Source organism: Heptranchias perlo, chromosome 20, assembly GCF_035084215.1.
Source record: "Heptranchias perlo isolate sHepPer1 chromosome 20, sHepPer1.hap1, whole genome shotgun sequence".
Lineage (NCBI taxonomy): Eukaryota > Metazoa > Chordata > Chondrichthyes > Hexanchiformes > Hexanchidae > Heptranchias > Heptranchias perlo.
In genome coordinates this window covers 6,495,975-6,516,232 of record NC_090344.1, presented here as the reverse complement: position 1 = coordinate 6,516,232, position 20,258 = coordinate 6,495,975, and the positions used below count along the sequence as shown (strand labels likewise).

At 44.4% G+C, this 20,258-nt stretch overlaps 10 non-coding genes across 10 annotated transcripts; all 10 read right to left on the bottom strand.

Moving 5' to 3' along the window:
- Nucleotides 1-72, bottom strand: trnav-cac (transfer RNA valine (anticodon CAC)). Its single transcript has one exon. It is a non-coding gene; the product is annotated as a tRNA-Val (tRNA).
- Nucleotides 73-1,578: 1,506 nt separating this feature from the next.
- Nucleotides 1,579-1,651, bottom strand: trnav-cac (transfer RNA valine (anticodon CAC)). The gene has a single exon. It is a non-coding gene; the product is annotated as a tRNA-Val (tRNA).
- A 2,345-nt stretch (nt 1,652-3,996) lies between these two features.
- On the bottom strand, nt 3,997-4,069 carry trnav-cac (transfer RNA valine (anticodon CAC)). The gene has a single exon. It is a non-coding gene; the product is annotated as a tRNA-Val (tRNA).
- Nucleotides 4,070-6,412: 2,343 nt separating this feature from the next.
- On the bottom strand, nt 6,413-6,485 carry trnav-cac (transfer RNA valine (anticodon CAC)). The gene has a single exon. It is a non-coding gene; the product is annotated as a tRNA-Val (tRNA).
- A 2,346-nt stretch (nt 6,486-8,831) lies between these two features.
- trnav-cac (transfer RNA valine (anticodon CAC)) lies at nt 8,832-8,904 on the bottom strand. Its single transcript has one exon. It is a non-coding gene; the product is annotated as a tRNA-Val (tRNA).
- A 4,233-nt stretch (nt 8,905-13,137) lies between these two features.
- trnav-cac (transfer RNA valine (anticodon CAC)) lies at nt 13,138-13,210 on the bottom strand. The gene has a single exon. It is a non-coding gene; the product is annotated as a tRNA-Val (tRNA).
- Nucleotides 13,211-14,189: 979 nt separating this feature from the next.
- On the bottom strand, nt 14,190-14,262 carry trnav-cac (transfer RNA valine (anticodon CAC)). The gene has a single exon. It is a non-coding gene; the product is annotated as a tRNA-Val (tRNA).
- A 1,278-nt stretch (nt 14,263-15,540) lies between these two features.
- On the bottom strand, nt 15,541-15,613 carry trnav-cac (transfer RNA valine (anticodon CAC)). The gene has a single exon. It is a non-coding gene; the product is annotated as a tRNA-Val (tRNA).
- A 447-nt stretch (nt 15,614-16,060) lies between these two features.
- trnav-cac (transfer RNA valine (anticodon CAC)) lies at nt 16,061-16,133 on the bottom strand. Its single transcript has one exon. It is a non-coding gene; the product is annotated as a tRNA-Val (tRNA).
- Nucleotides 16,134-16,908: 775 nt separating this feature from the next.
- Nucleotides 16,909-16,981, bottom strand: trnav-cac (transfer RNA valine (anticodon CAC)). The gene has a single exon. It is a non-coding gene; the product is annotated as a tRNA-Val (tRNA).
- Between the last annotated feature and the right edge of the window lie 3,277 nt (nt 16,982-20,258).

Below are 20,258 nucleotides of genomic sequence, written 5' to 3'. Positions count from 1 at the left end.
TGTTTCTACCCGGTTCGAACCGGGGACTTTTCGCGTGTGAGGCGAACGTGATAACCACTACACGACAGAAACTCTGCTGTACAAGTACTTCGAGGAAACCCTCAGAAGATCGCTGCCGTCTGCAAATGCTCTCAGTGTGGGAGACCGGTTCCTTTCCCGTTCAGGGAATTAACTTCGACCAAAAAGTTGGCTGCATTAATTTCGCAATACTCATTAAACTCTGTAAAAAAGACGAATAGTTGTTCAAATCGCCATTAATCAACTCATAACTTTCTGTTGCAGGCGGACGGAAATCCTAACTTTTGTTTATTCATTCACCAGGCAGAATATGGAAAGGACAGGGGAGAACTGAAAGCGGAAATGAGAGTGCCAAAGAGAGAGGATGAGAATCGACTGGCGGCCAACATAAAAGGGAATCCAAATCTCTTCCACAGGCATGTAAACATTAAACGGGTGGTAAGAACCCGACTCTGATTCGGGACCATAAACGAGATCGACTCATGGAGGCAGCCCAAAAATGTTTCTGCCCGTTTTCGAACCAGAGAACTTTCGCGTGTTAGATGCACGTGATAAAAACTACACCACAGAAACTCTGAAGCCCACGTTGCTATCGGAAACCCTCAGAAGATAGCTGCCGTCTGCAAATGCTCTCAGTGTGGGAGACGGGTCCCTTTCCCGGTCAGGGGATTAACTTCTACAAAATAGTTTACTATATTAATTTCGCAATACTCATTAAACTCTGAAAAAAGACGAATAGTTGTTCAAATCGCCATTAATCAACTAATAACTTTCTGTAACAGGCGGACGGAAATCCAAACTTTTTGTTCAATCATTCATTCACCAGGCAGAATATAGAAAGTTCAGAGGAGAATTGAAAGGTGAAATCAGAGGGGCAAAGAGAGGGTATTAGAATAGACTGGCGGCCAACATAAAAGGCAATCCCAAAGCCTTCCACAGGCATGTAAACATTAAACGGGTCGTGAGAACCCGACTCGAATTTGGACCAGAAAAGAAACCGACTCATGGAGGCAGCCCAAAACTGTTTCTGCCCGGTTTTAAACGAGGGACCTTTCGCGAACGTTATAACTTGAAGCGAATGTGATAACCACGACACTGCAGTAACTCTGCTGCACACGTTGTTACAGGAAACCCTCAGAAGATAGCTGCTGTCTGCAAAATGCTCTCAGTTTGGGAGATGGGTCCCTTTCCCGTTTCGGAAATTAACTTCGACAAAATCGTTTACTGTATTAATTTCGCAAAACGCATTAAACTCTGAAAAAGACGAATAGTTGTTCAAATCGCAATTAATCAACGAATAACTTTCTGTTTCAGGCTGACGGAAATCCTAACTTTTTTTAAATTCATTCACCAGGCAGAATATAGAAAGTTCAGAGGGGAACTGAAAGGGGAAATAAGAGGGGCAAATAGAGAGTATGAGATTAGACTAGCGGCCAACATAAAAGGGAAACCAAAAGTCTTCCACAGGCATGCAAACATGAACCGGGTCGGAAGAACCCGACTCTGATTCGGGACCAGAATGGAGATCGACTCATGGAGGCGGAGGGGTTGGCCCAAAAATGTTTCTGCCCGGTTTCGAACCGGGGACCTTTCGCGTGTGAAGCGAACGTGATAACGACTCCACTACAGAAACTCTGCTGTACAGATACGTCTAGGAAACTCTCAGAAGATCGCTGCCGTCTGCAAATGCTCTCAGTGTGGGAGACCGGTTCCTTTCCCGTTCAGCGAATTAACTTCGACCGAAAAGTTTGCTGTATTAATTTCGCAATACTCATTAAACTCTGTAAAAAAAGACGAATAGTTGTTCAAATCGCCATTAATCAACTAATAACTTTCTGTTTCAGGCTGACGGAAATCCTAACTTTTGTTTATTCATTCACCAGGCAGAATATCGAAAGGACAGAGGAGAACTGAAAGCGGAAATGAGAGGGCCAAAGAGAGAGGATGAGAATCGACTGGCGGCCAACATAAAAGGGAATCCAAATCTCTTCCACAGGCATGTAAACATTAAACGGGTAGGAACAACCCGACTCTGATTCGGGACCATAAACGAGATCGACTCATGGAGGCAGCCGAAAAATGTTTCTGCCCGTTTTCGAACCAGAGAATTTTCGCGTGTTAGATGCACGTGATAAAAACTACACGACAGAAACTCTGAAGCCCACGTTACGATCGGAAATCCTCAGAAGATAGCTGCCGTCTGCAAATGCTCTCAGTGTGGGAGACGGGTCCCTTTCCCGGTCAGGGGATTAACTTCGACAAAATAGTTTACCGTATTAATTTCGCAATACTCATTAAACTCTGAAAAAAGACGAATAGTTGTTCAAATCGCCATGAATCAACTAATAACTTTCTGTTGCAGGCGGACGGAAATCCTAACTTTTTGTTCAATCATTCATTCACCAGGCAGAATATGGAAAGTTCAGAGGAGAATTGAAAGGGGAAATCAGAGGGGCAAAGAGAGGGTATGAGAATAGACTGGCGGCCAACATAAAAGGCAATCCCAAAGTCTTCCACAGGCATGTTAACATGAAACGGGGAGGAAGAACCCGACTCTGATTCGGGACCAAAAAGGAGATCGACTCATGGAGCCAGCCCAAAAATGCTCCTGCTCGGTTTCGAACCAGGGACAGCTCGCGTATGAAGCGAACGTGATAACCAGTATACTACAGAAACTCTGCTGCACATGTGATTCGAGGAAAGCCTCAGAAGATCGCTGCCGTCTGCAAATGCTCTCAGTGTGGGAGACCGGTCCCTTTCCCGTTTCGGGAAATAACTTCAACAAAATTGTTCACTGTATTAATTTCGCAATACTCATTAAACTCTGAAAAAAGACGAATAGTTGTTCAAATCGCCATTAATCAACTAATAATTTTCAGTTGCAGGCTGACAGAAATCCTAACATTTTTTTTATTCATTCATTCACCAGGCAGAATATGGAAAGTTCAGAGGGGAATTTAGGGGAGTCTGTAACGAGGGGGCATAGATTTAGGTGAGAGGGGAGAGATACAAATGTCCAGAGGGGCAATTTTTTCACTCAAAGTGTGGTGAGTATCTGGAACTAGCTGCCAGAGGCAGTAATGGAGGCGGGTACAATTTTTTCTTTCAAAAAGCATTTGGACAGTTACATGGGTAAGATGGGTATAGAGGGATATGGGCCAAGTGCAGGCAACTGGGACTCGTTTAGTGGTAAAAACTGGGCGATATGGACATGTTGGGCCGAAGGGCTTGTTTCCATGTTGGAAACTTCTATGATTCTAAACTTCTATGAATTGAAAGGGGAAATCAGAGGGCCAAAGAGAGGGTATTAGAATAGACTGGCGGCCAACATAAAAGGCAATCCCAAAGCCTTCCACAGGCATGTAAACATTAAACGGGTCGTGAGAACCCGACTCGAATTTGGACCAGAAACGAAACCGACTCATGGAGGCAGCCCAAAACTGTTTCTGCCCGGTTTTAAACGAGGGACCTTTCGCGAACGTTATAACTTGAAGCGAATGTGATAACCACGACACTGCAGTAACTCTGCTGCACACGTTGTTACAGGAAACCCTCAGAAGATAGCTGCTGTCTGCAAAATGCTCTCAGTTTGGGAGATGGGTCCCTTTCCCGTTTCGGGAATTAACTTCGACAAAATCGTTTACTGTATTAATTTCGCAAAACGCATTAAACTCTGAAAAAGACGAATAGTTGTTCAAATCGCCATTATCAACTGATAACTTTCTGTTTCAGGCTGACGGAAATCCTAACTTTTTTTTAATTCATTCACCAGGCAGAATATAGAAAGTTCAGAGGGGAACTGAAAGGGGAAATAAGAGGGGCAAATAGAGAGTATGAGATTAGACGAGCGGCCAACATAAAAGGGAAACCAAAAGTCTTCCACAGGCATGTAAACATTAACCGGGTCGGAAGAACCCGACTCTGATTCGGGACCAGAATGGAGATCGACTCATGGAGGCGGAGGGGTTGGCCCAAAACTGTTTCTGCCCGGTTTCGAACCGGGGACCTTTCGCGTGTGAAGCGAACGTGATAACCACTCCACTACAGAAACTCTGCTGTACAGGTACTTCTAGGAAACCCTCAGAAGATCGCTGCCGTCTTCAAATGCTCTCAGTGTGGGAGACCGGTTCCTTTCCCGTTCAGCGAATTAACTTCGACCGAAAAGTTTGCTGTATTAATTTCGCAATACTCATTAAACTCTGAAAAAAGACGAATAGTTGTTCAAATCGCCATTAATCAACTAATAACTTTCTGTTTCAGGCTGACGGAAATCCTAACTTTTGTTTATTCATTCACCAGGCAGAATATGGAAAGGACAGAGGAGAACTGAATGCGGAAATGAGAGGGCCAAAGAGAGAGGATGAGAATCGACTGGCGGCCAACATAAAAGGGAATCCAAATCTCTTCCACAGGCATGTAAACATTAAACGGGTCGGAAGAACCCGACTCTGATTCGGGACCATAAACGAGATCGACTCATGGAGGCAGCCCAAAAATGTTTCTGCCCGTTTTCGAACCAGAGAACTTTCGCATGTTAGATGCACGTGATAAAAACTACACCACAGAAACTCTGAAGCCCACGTTGCGATCGGAAATCCTCAGAAGATAGCTGCCGTCTGCAAATGCTCAGTGTGGGAGACGGGTCCCTTTCCCGGTCAGGGGATTAACTTCTACAAAATAGTTTACTGTATTAATTTCGCAATACTCATTAAACTCTGAAAAAAGACGAATAGTTGTTCAAATCGCCATGAATCAACTAATAACTTTCTGTTGCAGGCGGACGGAACTCCTAACTTTTTGTTCAATCATTCATTCACCAGACAGAATATAGAAAGTTCAGAGGAGAATTGAAAGGGGAAATCAGAGGGGCAAAGAGAGGGTATGAGAAGAGACTGGCGGCCAACATAAAAGGCAATCCCAAAGACTTCCACAGGCATGTAAACATTAAACGGGTCGGAAGAACCCGACTCTGATTCGGGACCAAAAAGGAGATCGACTCATGGAGCCAGCCCAAAAATGCTCCTGCTCGGTTTCGAACCAGGGACAGCTCGGGTATTAAGCGAACGTGAAAACCAGTATACTACAGAAACTCTGCTGCACATGTGCTTCGAGGAAAGCCTCAGAAGATCGCTGCCGTCTGCAAATGCTCTCAGTGTGGGAGACCGGTCCCTTTCCCGTTTCGGGAAATAACTTCAACAAAATTGTTCACTGTATTAATTTCGCAATACTCATTAAACTCTGAAAAAAGACGAATAGTTGTTCAAATCGCCATTAATCAACTAATAATTTTCAGTTGCAGGCTGACAGAAATCCTAACATTTTTTTTATTCATTCATTCACCAGGCAGAATATGGAAAGTTCAGAGGGGAATTTAGGGGAGTCTGTAACGAGGGGGCATAGATTTAAGGTGAGAGGGGAGAGATACAAATGTCCAGAGGGGCAATTTTTTCACTCAAAGTGTGGTGAGTGTCTGGAACTAGCTGCCAGAGGCAGTAATGGAGGCGGGTACAATTTTTTCTTTTAAAAAGCATTTGGACAGTTACATGGGTAAGATGGGTATAGAGGGATATGGGCCAAGTGCAGGCAACTGGGACTAGTTTAGTGGTAAAAACTGGGCGACATGGACATGTTGGGCCGAAGGGCTTGTTTCCATGTTGGAAACTTCTATGATTCTAAACTTCTATGAATTGAAAGGGGAAATCAGAGGGCCAAAGAGAGGGTATTAGAATAGACTGGCGGCCAACATAAAAGGCAATCCCAAAGCCTTCCACAGGCATGTAAACATTAAACGGGTCGTGAGAACCCGACTCGAATTTGGACCAGAAAAGAAACCGACTCATGGAGGCAGCCCAAAACTGTTTCTGCCCGGTTTTAAACGAGGGACCTTTCGCGAACGTTATAACTTGAAGCGAATGTGATAACCACGACACTGCAGTAACTCTGCTGCACACGTTGTTACAGGAAACCCTCAGAAGATAGCTGCTGTCTGCAAAATGCTCTCAGTTTGGGAGATGGTTCCCTTTCCCGTTTCGGGAATTAACTTCTACAAAATCGTTTACTGTATTAATTTCGCAAAACGCATTAAACTCTGAAAAAGACGAATAGTTGTTCAAATCGCCATTAATCAACTAATAACTTTCTGTTTCAGGCTGACGGAAATCCTAACTTTTTTTTTATTCATTCACCAGGCAGAATATAGAAAGTTCGGAGGGGAACTGAAAGGGGAAATAAGAGGGGCAAATAGAGAGTATGAGATTAGACGAGCGGCCAACATAAAAGGGAAACCAAAAGTCTTCCACAGGCATGCAAACATTAACCGGGTCGGAAGAACCCGACTCTGATTCGGGACCAGAATGGAGATCGACTCATGGAGGCGGAGGGGTTGGCCCAAAAATGTTTCTGCCCGGTTTCGAACCGGGGACCTTTCGCGTGTGAAGCGAACGTGATAACGACTCCACTACAGAAACGCTGCTGTACAGGTACGTCTAGGAAACCCTCAGAAGATCGCTGCCGTCTGCAAATGCTCTCAGTGTGGGAGACCGGTTCCTTTCCCGTTCAGCGAATTAACTTCGACCGAAAAGTTTGCTGTATTAATTTCGCAATACTCATTAAACTCTGTAAAAAAAGACGAATAGTTGTTCAAATCGCCATTAATCAACTAATAACTTTCTGTTTCAGGCTGACGGAAATCCTAACTTTTGTTTATTCATTCACCAGGCAGAATATCGAAAGGACAGAGGAGAACTGAAAGCGGAAATGAGAGGGCCAAAGAGAGAGGATGAGAATCGACTGGCGGCCAACATAAAAGGGAATCCAAATCTCTTCCACAGGCATGTAAACATTAACCGGGTCGGAAGAACCCGACTCTGATTCGGGACCATAAACGAGATCGACTCATGGAGGCAGCCGAAAAATGTTTCTCCCCGTTTTCGAACCAGAGAATTTTCGCGTGTTAGATGCACGTGATAAACACGACACGACAGAAATTCTGAAGCCCACGTTACTATCGGAAATCCTCAGAAGATAGCTGCCGTCTGCAAATGCTCTCAGTGTGGGAGACGGGTCCCTTTCCCGGTCAGGGGATTAACTTCGACAAAATAGTTTACTGTATTAATTTCGCAATACTCATTAAACTCTGAAAAAAGACGAATAGTTGTTCAAATCGCCATTAATCAACTAATAACTTTCTGTTGCAGGCGGACGGAAATCCTAACTTTTTGTTCAATCATTCATTCACCAGGCAGAATATAGAAAGTTCAGAGGAGAATTGAAAGGTGAAATCAGAGGGGCAAAGCGAGGCTATGAGAATAGACTGGCGGCCAACATAAAAGCCAATCCCAAAGTCTTCCACAGGCATGTAAACATTAAACGGGTCGGAAGAACCCGACTCTGATTCGGGACCAAAAAGGAGATCGACTCATGGAGCCAGCCCAAAAATGCTCCTGCTCGGTTTCGAACCAGGGACAGCTCGCGTATTCAGCGAACGTGATAACCAGTATGCCACAGAAACTCTGCTGCACATGTTTTCGAGGAAAGCCTCAGAAGATCGCTGCCGTCTGCAAATGCTCTCAGTGTGGGAGACCGGTCCCTTTCCCGTTTCGGGAAATAACTTCAACAAAATTGTTCACTGTATTAATTTCGCAATACTCATTAAACTCTGAAAAAAGACGAATAGTTGTTCAAATCGCCATTAATCAACTAATAATTTTCAGTTGCAGGCTGACAGAAATCCTAACATTTTTTTTATTCATTCATTCACCAGGCAGAATATGGAAAGTTCAGAGGGGAATTTAGGGGAGTCTGTAACGAGGGGGCATAGATTTAAGGTGAGAGGGGAGAGATACAAATGTCCAGAGGGGCAATTTTTTCACTCAAAGTGTGGTGAGTGTCTGGAACTAGCTGCCAGAGGCAGTAATGGAGGCGGGTACAATTTTTTCTATTAAAAAGCATTTGGACAGTTACATGGGTAAGATGGGTATAGAGGGATATGGGCCAAGTGCAGGCAACTGGGACTAGTTTCGTGGTAAAAACTGGGCGATATGGACATGTTGGGCCGAAGGGCTTGTTTCCATGTTGGAAACTTCTATGATTCTAAACTTCTATGAATTGAAAGGGGAAATCAGAGGGCCAAAGAGAGGGTATTAGAATAGACTGGCGGCCAACATAAAAGGCAATCCCAAAGCCTTCCACAGGCATGTAAACATTAAACGGGTCGTGAGAACCCGACTCGAATTTGGACCAGAAAAGAAACCGACTCATGGAGGCAGCCCAAAACTGTTTCTGCCCGGTTTGAAACGAGGGACCTTTCGCGAACGTTATAACTTGAAGCGAATGTGATAACCACGACACTGCAGTAACTCTGCTGCACACGTTGTTACAGGAAACCCTCAGAAGATAGCTGCTGTCCGCAAAATGCTCTCAGTTTGGGAGATGGGTCCCTTTCCCGTTTCGGGAATTAACTTCGACAAAATCGTTTACTGTATTAATTTCGCAAAACGCATTAAACTCTGAAAAAGACAAATAGTTGTTCAAATCGCCATTAATCAACTAATAACTTTCTGTTTCAGGCTGACGGAAATCCTAACTTTTTTTTTATTCATTCACCAGGCAGAATATAGAAAGTTCAGAGGGGAACTGAAAGGGGAAATAAGAGGGGCAAATAGAGAGTATGAGATTAGACTAGCGGCCAACATAAAAGGGAAACCAAAAGTCTTCCACAGGCATGCAAACATTAATCGGGTCGGAAGAACCCGACTCTGATTCGGGACCAGAAAGGAGATCGACTCATGGAGGCGGAGGGGTTGGCCCAAAAATGTTTCTGCCCGGTTTCGAACCGGGGACCTTTCGCGTGTGAAGCGAACGTGATAACGACTCCACTACAGAAACTCTGCTGCACAGGTACGTCTAGGAAACCCTCAGAAGATCGCTGCCGTCTGCAAATGCTCTCAGTGTGGGAGACCGGTTCCTTTCCCGTTCAGCGAATTAACTTCGACCGAAAAGTTTGCTGTATTAATTTCGCAATACTCATTAAACTCTGTAAAAAAAGACGAATAGTTGTTCAAATCGCCATTAATCAACTAATAACTTTCTGTTTCAGGCTGACGGAAATCCTAACTTTTGTTTATTCATTCACCAGGCAGAATATCGAAAGGACAGAGGAGAACTGAAAGCGGAAATGAGAGGGCCAAAGAGAGAGGATGAGAATCGACTGGCGGCCAACATAAAAGGGAATCCAAATCTCTTCCACAGGCATGTAAACATTAAACGGGTAGTAAGAACCCGACTCTGATTCGGGACCATAAACGAGATCGACTCATGGAGGCAGCCCAAAAATATTTCTGCCCGTTTTCGAACCAGAGAACTTTCGCGTGTTAGATGCACGTGATAAACACTACACCACAGAAACTCTGAAGCCCACGTTACTATCGGAAATCCTCAGAAGATAGCTGCCGTCTGCAAATGCTCTCAGTGTGGGAGACGGGTCCCTTTCCCGGTCAGGGGATTAACTTCGACAAAATAGTTTACTGTATTAATTTCGCAATACTCATTAAACTCTGAAAAAAGACGAATAGTTGTTCAAATCGCCATTAATCAACTAATAACTTTCTGTTGCAGGCGGACGGAACTCCTAACTTTTTGTTCAATCATTCATTCACCAGGCAGAATATAGAAAGTTCAGAGGAGAATTGAAAGGGGAAATCAGAGGGGCAAAGCGAGGCTATGAGAATAGACTGGCGGCCAACATAAAAGGCAATCCCAAAGTCTTCCACAGGCATGCAAACATTAAACGGGTAGGAAGAACCTGACTCTGATTCGGGACCAAAAAGGAGATCGACTCATGGAGCCAGCCCAAAAATGCTCCTGCGCGGTTTTGAACCGAGGGCTTCTCGTGTGGTAAGCAAACGTGATAACCACTGCACTACAGAAACTCTACCTCACACGTACTTCGAGGAAAGCCTCAGAAGATCACTGCCGTCTGCAAATGCTCTCAGTGTGGGAGACCGGTCCCTTTCCAGTTTCGGGAAATAACTTCAACAAAATTGTTTACTGTATTAATTTCGCAATACTCATTAAACTCTGAAAAAAGACGACTAGTTGTTCAAATCGCCATTAATCAACTAATAATTGTCAGTTGCAGGCTGACAGAAATCCTAACATTTTTTTTATTCATTCATTCACCAGGCAGAATATGGAAAGTTCAGAGGGGAATTTAGGGGAGTCTGTAACGAGGGGGCATAGATTTAAGGTGAGAGGGGAGAGATACAAATGTCCAGAGGGGCAATTTTTTCACTCAAAGTGTGGTGAGTGTCTGGAACTAGCTGCCAGAGGCAGTAATGGAGGCGGGTACAATTTTTTCTTTTAAAAAGCATTTGGACAGTTACATGGGTAAGATGGGTACAGTGGGATATGGGCCAAGTGCAGGCAACTGGGACGAGTTTAGTCGTAAGAACTGGGCGACATGGACATGTTGGGCCGAAGGGCTTGTTTCCATGTTGGAAACTTCTATGATTCTAAACTTCTATGAATTGAAAGGGGAAATCAGAGGGCCAAAGAGAGGGTATTAGAATAGACTGGCGGCCAACATAAAAGGCAATCCCAAAGCCTTCCACAGGCATGTAAACATTAAACGGGTCGTGAGAACCCGACTCTAATTTGGACCAGAAAAGAAACCGACTCATGGAGGCAGCCCAAAACTGTTTCTGCCCGGTTTTAAACGAGGGACCTTTCGCGAACGTTACAACTTGAAGCGAATGTGATAACCACGACACTGCAGTAACTCTGCTGCACACGTTGTTACAGGAAACCCTCAGAAGATAGCTGCTGTCTGCAAAATGCTCTCAGCTTGCGAGATGGGTCCCTTTCCCTATTCGGGATTTAACTTCGACAAAATCGTTTACTGTATTAATTTCGCAAAACGCATTAAACTCTGAAAAAGACGAATAGTTGTTCAAATCGCCATTAATCAACAAATAACTTTCTGTTTCAGGCTGACGGAAATCCTAACTTTTGTTTATTCATTCACCAGGCAGAATATAGAAAGGACAGAGGAGAACTGAAAGCGGAAATGAGAGGGCCAAAGAGAGAGGATGACAATCGACTGGCGGCCAAAATAAAAGGGAATCCAAATCTCTTCCACAGGCATGTAAACATTAAACGGGTGGTAAGAACCCGACTCTGATTCGGGACCATAAACGAGATCGACTCATGGAGGCAGCCCAAAAATGTTTCTGCCCGTTTTCGAACCAGAGAACTTTCGCGTGTTGGATGCACGTGATAAACACGACACGACAGAAACTCTGAAGCCCACGTTGCTATCGGAAAACCTCAGAAGATAGCTGCCGTCTGCAAATGCTCAGGTGGGAGACGGGTCCCTTTCCCGGTCAGGGGATTAACTTCGACAAAATAGCTTACTGTATTAATTTCGCAATACTCATTAAACTCTGAAAAAAGACGAATAGTTCTTCAAATCGCCATTAATCAACTAACAACTTTCTGTTGCAGGCGGACGGAAATCCTAACTTTTTGTTCAATCATTCATTCACCAGGCAGAATATAGAAAGTTCAGAGGAGAATTGAAAGGGGAAATCAGAGGGGCAAAGCGAGGGTATGAGAATAGACTGGCGGCCAACATAAAAGGCAATCCCAAAGTCTTCCACAGGCATGCAAACATTAAACGGGTAGGAAGAACCTGACTCTGATTCGGGACCAAAAAGGAGATCGACTCATGGAGCCAGCCCAAAAATGCTCCTGCCCGGTTTTGAACCGAGGACTTCTCGCGTGGGAAGCAAACGTGATAACCACTACACTATAGAAACTCTACCGCACATGTGTTTCGAGGAAAGCCTCAGAAGATCGCTGCCGTCTGCAAATGCTCTCAGTGTGGGAGACCGGTCCCTTTCCCGTTTCGGGAAATAACTTCAACAAAATTGTTTACTGTATTAATTTCGCAATACTCATTAAACTCTGAAAAAAGACGAATAGTTGTTCAAATCGCCATTAATCAACTAATAATTTTCAGTTGCAGGCTGACAGAAATCCTCACATTTTTTTTATTCATTCATTCACCAGGCAGAATATGGAAAGTTCAGAGGGGAATTTAGGGGAGTCTGTAACGAGGGGGCATAGATTTAAGGTGAGAGGGGAGAGATACAAATGTCCAGAGGGGCAATTTTTTCACTCAAAGTGTGGTGAATGTCTGGAACTAGCTGCCAGAGGCAGTAATGGAGGCGGGTACAATTTTTTCTTTTAAAAAGCATTTGGACAGTTACATGGGTAAGATGGGTACAGTGGGATATGGGCCAAGTGCAGGCAACTGGGACTAGTTTAGTCGTAAAAACTGGGCGACATGGACATGTTGGGCCGAAGGGCTTGTTTCCATGTTGGAAACTTCTATGATTCTAAACTTCTTTGAATTGAAAGGGGAAATCAGAGGGCCAAAGAGAGGGTATGAGAATAGACTGGCGGCCAACATAAAAGGCAATCCCAAAGTCTTCCACAGGCATGTAAACATTAAACGGGTCGTGAGAACCCGACTCGAATTTGGACCAGAAAAGAAACCGACTCATGGAGGCAGCCCAAAACTGTTTCTGCCCGGTTTGAAACGAGGGACCTTTCGCGAACTTTACAACTTGAAGCGAATGTGATAACCACTACACTGCAGAAACTCTGCTGCACACGTTGTTGCAGGAAACCCACAGAAGATAGCTGCCGTCTGCAAAATGCTCTAAGTTTGGGAGATGGGTCCCTTTCCCGTTTCGGGAATTAACTTCGACAAAATCGTTTCCTGTATTAATTTCGCAAAACGCATTAAACTCTGAAAAAGACAAATAGTTGTTCAAATCGCCATTAATCAACTAATAACTTTCTGTTTCAGGCTGACGGAAATCCTAACTTTTTTTTATTCATTCACCAGGCAGAATATAGAAAGTTTAGAGGGGAACTGAAAGGGGAAATAAGAGGGGCAAATAGAGAGTATGAGATTAGACGAACGGCCAACATAAAAGGGAAACAAAAAGTCTTCCACAGGCATGCAAACATTAACCGGGTCGGAAGAACCCGACTCTGATTCGGGACCAGAAAGGAGATCGACTCATGGAGGCGGAGGGGTTGGCCCAAAAATGTTTCTGCCCGGTTTCGAACCGGGGACCTTTCGCGTGTGAGGCGAACGTGATAACCACTACACTACAGAAACTCTGCTGTACAGGTACTTCTAGGAAACCCTCAGAAGATCGCTGCCGTCTGCAAATGCTCTCAGTGCGGGAGACCGGTTCCTTTCCCGTTCAGGGAATTAACTTCGACCAAAAAGTTTGCTGTATTAATTTCGCAATACTCATTAAACTCTGTAAAAAAAGACGAATAGTTGTTCAAATCGCCATTAATCAACTAATAACTTTCTGTTTCAGGCTGACGGAAATCCTAACTTTTGTTTATTCATTCACCAGGCAGAATATAGAAAGGACAGAGGAGAACTGAAAGCGGAAATGAGAGGGCCAAAGAGAGAGGATGAGAATCGACTGGCGGCCAACATAAAAGGGAATCCAAATCTCTTCCACAGGCATGTAAACATTAAACGGGTAGTAAGAACCCGACTCTGATTCGGGACCATAAACGAGATCGACTCATGGAGGCAGCCCAAAAATGTTTCTGCCCGTTTTTGAACCAGAGAACTTTCGCGTGTAAGATGCACGTGATAAAAACTACACGACAGAAACTCTGAAGCCCACGTTGCTATCGGAAACCCTCAGAAGATAGCTGCCGTCTGCAAATGCTCTCAGTGTGGGAGACGGGTCCCTTTCCCGGTCAGGGGATTAACTTCTACAAAATAGTTTACTTTATTAATTTCGCAATACTCATTAAACTCTGAAAAAAGAGGAATAGTTGTTCAAATCGTCATTAATCAACTAATAACTTTCTGTTGCAGGCGGACGGAAATCCTAACTTTTTGTTCAATCATTCATTCACCAGGCAGAATATAGAAAGTTCAGAGGAGAATTGAAAGGGGAAATCAGAGGGGCAAAGCGAGGGTATGAGAATAGACTGGCGGCCAACATAAAAGGCAATCCCAAAGTCTTCCACAGGCATGTAAACATTTAACGGGTGGTAAGAACCCGACTCTGATTCGGGACCAGAAAGGAGATCGACTCATGGAGGCGGAGGGGTTGGCCCAAAAATGTTTCTGCCCGGTTTCGAACCGGGGACCTTTCGCGTGTGAGGCGAACGTGATAACCACTACACTACAGAAACTCTGCTGTACAAGTACTTCTAGGAAACCCTCAGAAGATCGCTGCCGTCTGCAAATGCTCTCAGTGTGGGAGACCGGTTCCTTTCCCGTTCAGGGAATTAACTTCGACCAAAAAGTTTGCTGCATTAATTTCGCAATACTCATTAAACTCTGTAAAAAAGACGAATAGTTGTTCAAATCGCCATTAATCAACTCATAACTTTCTGTTGCAGGCGGACGGAAATCCTAACTTTTGTTTATTCATTCACCAGGCAGAATATAGAAAGGACAGAGGAGAACTGAAAGCGGAAATGAGAGGGCCAAAGAGAGAGGATGAGAATCGACTGGCGGCCAACATAAAAGGGAATCCAAATCTCTTCCACAGGCATGTAAACATTAAACGGGTAGGAAGAACCTGACTCTGATTCGGGACCAAAAAGGAGATCGACTCATGGAGCCAGCCCAAAAATGCTTCTGCCCGGTTTTGAACCGAGGATCTCTCGCGTGGTAAGCAAACGTGACAACCACTGCACGACAGAAACTCTACCGCGCATGTGCTTCGAAGAAAGCCTCAGAAGATCGCTGCCGTCTGCAAATGCTCTCAGTCTGGGAGACGGGTCACTTTCCCGTTTGGGGAACCAACTTCAACAAAATCGTTTACTGTATTAATTTCGCAATACTCATTAAACTCTGAAAAAAGACGAATAGTTGTTCAAATCGCCATTAATCATTCATAATTTTCAGTTGCAGGCTGACAGAAATGATAACTTTTTTTTTATTCATTCATTCACCATGCCGAATATGGAAAGTTCAGAGGGGAATTTAGGGGAATCTGTAACGAGGGGGCATAGATTTAAGGTGAGAGGGGAGGGAACCAAATGTCCAGAGGGGCAATTTTTTCACTCAAAGTGTGGTGAGTGTCTGGAACGAGCTGCCAGAGGCAGTAATAGAGGCGGGTACAATTTTGTCTTTTAAAAAGCATTTGGACAGTGACATGGGTAAGATGGGTATAGAGGGATATGGGTCAAGTGCAGGTAACTGGGAATAGCTCAGTCGTATAAACTGGGCGACATGGACATGTTGGGCCGAAGGGCTTGTTTCCATGTCATAAACTTCTATGAACTGAAAGGGGAAATAAGAGGGGCAAATAGAGAGTATGAGATTAGACGAACGGCCAACATAAAAGGGAAACCAAAAGTCTTCCACAGGCATGCAAACATTAACCGGGTCGGAAGAACCCGACTCTGATTCGGGACCAGAAAGGAGATCGACTCATGGAGGCGGAGGGGTTGGCCCAAAAATGTTTCTGCCCGGTTTCGAACCGGGGACTTTTCGCGTGTGAGGCGAACCTGATAACCACTACACTACAGAAACTCTGCTGTACAGGTACTTCTAGGAAACCCTCAGAAGATCGCTGCCGTCTGCAAATGCTCTCAGTGTGGGAGACCGGTTCCTTTCCCGTTCAGGGAATTAACTTCGACCAAAAAGTTTGCTGTATTAATTTCGCAATACTCATTAAACTCTGTAAAAAAAGACGAATAGTTGTTCAAATCGCCATTAATCAACTAATAACTTTCTGTTTCAGGCTGACGGAAATCCTAACTTTTGTTTATTCATTCACCAGGCAGAATATAGAAAGGACAGAGGAGAACTGAAAGCGGAAATGAGAGGGCCAAAGAGAGAGGATGAGAATCGACTGGCGGCCAACATAAAAGGGAATCCAAATCTCTTCCACAGGCATGTAAACATTAAACGGGTAGGAAGAACCTGACTCTGATTCGGGACCAAAAAGGAGATCGACTCATGGAGCCAGCCCAAAAATGCTCATGCCCGGTTTCGAACCGGAGACCTTTCGCGTGTGAGGCGAACGTGATAACCACTACACTACAGAAACTCTACCGCACATGTACTTCGAGGAAAGCCTCAGAAGATCGCTGCCGTCTGCAAATGCTCTCAGTATGGGAGACCGGTCCCTTTCCCGTTTCGGGAAATAACTTCAACAAAATCGTTTACTGTATTAATTTCGCAATACTCATTAAACTCTGAAAAAAGACGAATAGTTGTTCAAATCGCCATTAATCATTCATAATTTTCAGTTGCAGGCTGACAGAAATGATAATTTTTTTTTTATTCATTCATTCACCATGCCGAATATGGAAAGTTCAGAGGGGAATTTAGGGGAGTCTGTAACGAGGGGGCATAGATTTAAGGTGAGAGGGGAGGGATACAAATGTCCAGAGGGGCAATTTTTTCACTCAAAGTGTGATGAGTGTCTGGAACGAGCTGCCAGAGGCAGTAGTAGAGGCGGGTACAATTTTGTCTTTTAAAAAGCATTTGGACAGTGACATGGGTAAGATGGGTATAGAGGGATATGGGTCAAGTGCAGGTAACTGGGAATAGCTCAGTAGTATAAACTGGGCGACATGGACATGTTGGGCCGAAGGGCTTGTTTCCATGTCATAAACTTCTATGATTCTAAACTTCTATGAATTGAAAGGGGAAATCAGAGGGCCAAAGAGAGGGTATGAGAATAGACTGGCGGCCAACATAAAAGGCAATCCCAAAGTCTTCCACAGGCATGTAAACATTAACCGGGTCGGAAGAACCCGAATCTGATTCGGGACCAGAAAGGAGATCGACTCATGGAGGCGGAGGGGTTGGCCCAAAAATGTTTCTGCCCGGTTTCGAACCGGGGACCTTTCGCGTGTGAGGCGAACGTGATAACCACTACACTACAGAAACTCTGCTGTACAGGTACTTCTAGGAAACCCTCAGAAGATCGCTGCCGTCTGCAAATGCTCTCAGTGTGGGAGACCGGTTCCTTTCCCGTTCAGGAAATTAACTTCGACCAAAAAGTTTGCTGTATTAATTTCGCAATACTCATTAAACTCTGTAAAAAAAGACGAATAGTTGTTCAAATCGCCATTAATCAACTAATAACTTTCTGTTTCAGGCTGACGGAAATCCTAACTTTTGTTTATTCATTCACCAGGCAGAATATCGAAAGGACAGAGGAGAACTGAAAGCGGAAATGAGAGGGCCAAAGAGAGAGGATGAGAATCGACTGGCGGCCAACATAAAAGGGAATCCAAATCTCTTCCACAGGCATGTAAACATTAAACGGGTAGTAAGAACCCGACTCTGATTCGGGACCATAAACGAGATCGACTCATGGAGGCAGCCCAAAAATGTTTCTGCCCGTTTTCGAACCAGAGAACTTTCGCGTGTTAGATGCACGTGATAAACACTGCACGACAGAAACTCTGAAGCCCACGTTGCCGTCGGAAACCCTCAGAAGATCGCTGCCGTCTGCAAATGCTCTCAGTGTGGGAGACGGGTCCCTTTCCCGGTCTGGGGATTAACTTCTACAAAAAAGTTTGCTGTATTAATTTCGCAATACTCATTAAACTCTGAAAAAAGACGAATAGTTGTTCAAATCGCCATTAATCAACTAATAACTTTCTGTTGCAGGCGGACGGAAATCCTAACTTTTGTTTATTCATTCACCAGGCAGAATATAGAAAGGACAGAGGAGAACTGAAAGCGGAAATGAGAGGGCCAAAGAGAGAGGATGAGAATCGACTGGCGGCCAACATAAAAGGCAATCCCAAAGTCTTCCACAGGCATGTAAACATTAAACGGGTAGGAAGAACCTGACTCTGATTCGGGACCAAAAAGGAGATCGACTCATGGAGCCAGCCCAAAAATGCTCCTGCCCGGTTTTGAACCGAGGACCTCTCGCGTGGTCAGCAAACGTGATAACCACTGCACTACAGAAACTCTACCGCACATGTGCTTCGAGGAAAGCCTCAGAAGATCGCTGCCGTCTGCAAATGCTCTCAGTATGGGAGACGGGTCACTTTCCCGTTTGGGGAACCAACTTCAACAAAATCGTTTCCTGTATTAATTTCGCAATACTCATTAAACTCTGGAAAAAGACGAATAGTTGTTCAAATCGCCATTAATCATTCATAATTTTCAGTTGCAGGCTGACAGAAATGCTAACTTTTTTTTTATTCATTCATTCACCATGCCGAATATGGAAAGTTCAGAGGGGAATTTAGGGGAGTCTGTAACGAGGGGGCATAGATTTAAGGTGAGAGGGGAGAGATACAAATGTCCAGAGGGGCAATTTTTTCACTCAAAGTGTGGTGAGTGTCTGGAACGAGCTGCCAGAGGCAGTAGTAGAGCCGGGTACAATTTTGTCTTTTAAAAAGCATTTGGACAGTGACATGGGTAAGATGGGTATAGAGGGATATGGGTCAAGTGCAGGTAACTGGGAATAGCTCAGTAGTATAAACTGGGCGACATGGACATGTTGGGCCGAAGGGCTTGTTTCCATGTCATAAACTTCTATGATTCTAAACTTCTATGAATTGAAAGGAGAAATCAGAGGGCCAAAGAGAGGGTATGAGAATAGACTGGCGGCCAACATAAAAGGCAATCCCAAAGTCTTCCACAGGCATGTAAACATTAAACGGGTCGTGAGAACCCGACTCGAATTCGGGACCAGAAAGGAGATCGACTCAGGGAGGCAAAGGGGGTGGCCCAAAAATGTTTCAGCCCGGTTTCAAACCGGGGACCTTTTGCATGTTAAGCAAACGTGATAACCGCTGCACTATAGAAATCCTTTTGCATTTATCGGTCCAGGAAACCCTCAGAAGATCGCTGCCGTCTGCAAACGCTCCCAGTGTGGGAGACGGGTCCCTTTCCCGTTCAGGGGATTAACTTCTACAAAATAGTTCACTGTATTAATTTCGCAATGCTCATTAAACTATGAAAAAAGACGAATAGTTTTTCAAATCGCCATGAATGAACGAATAACTTTCTGTTTCAGGCTGACGGGAATCCTAACTTGTTTTTTGATTGATTCACCAGGCAGAATAGAGAAAGCTGAGAGGGGAATTGAAAGGGGAAATCAGAGGGGCAAATCGAGGGTATGAGATACCCTCATAAAAGGCAATCCCAAAGTCTTCTGCAGGCATGCAAACATTAAACGGGTTGGAAGAACCCGACTCTGATTCGGGACCAAAAAGGAGATCGACTCATGGAGCCAGCCCAAAAATGCTCCTGCTCGGTTTCGAACCAGGGACAGCTCGCGTATTTTGCGAACGTGATAACCAGTATACTACAGAAACTCTGCGGCACACGGTGTACCAGGAAACCCTCAGAAGATCGCTGCCGTCTGCAAATGCTCTCAGTGTGGGAGACGGGTCCCTTTCCCGTTCAGGGGATTAACTTCCACAAAATAGTTTACTGTATTAATTTCGCAATACTCATTGAACTCTGAAAAAAGACGAATAGTTGTTCAAATCGCCATTGATCAACTGCTAACTTTCTGTTTCAGGCTGACCGAAATCCTAACTTTTTTATTTATTCATTCACCAGGCAGAATATTGAAAGTTGAGAGGGGAACTTGAAGGGGAAATATGAGGGGCAAAGAGAGGTTATGAGAATAGACTGGCGGCCAACATAAAAGGGAATCCAAAATACTTCCACAGACATGTAAAAATTAAACGGGTCGTGAGAACCCGACTCTGATTCGGGACCAAAAAGGAGATCGACTCATGGAGGCAGCCCAAAAATGTTTTAACCCGGTTTCGAACCGAAGGCTTGACGCATGTTCAGCAAACGTGATAACCACTACACTACAAAACTCTGTAACACGGATTGCTGTAGGAAACTCTCAGAAGATAGCTGCCGTCTGCAAATGCTCTCAGTGTGGGAGATGGGTCCCTTTCCCGTTCAGGGAATTAACTTCTCCAAAATAGTTTGCTGTATTAATTTCGCAATACTGATTAAACTCTGAAAAAAGACGAATAATTGTTCAAAGCGCCATAGTTCAACTAATAACTTTCTGTTGCAGGCTGACGGAAATCTTAACTTGTTTTTAATTCATTCACCAGGCAGAATATAGAAAGTTGAGAGGGGAACTGAAAGGGGAAATAAGAGAGGCATCGAGTGGGTATGAGAAGAGACTGGCGGCCAACATAAAAGGCAATCCAAAAGTCTTCCACAG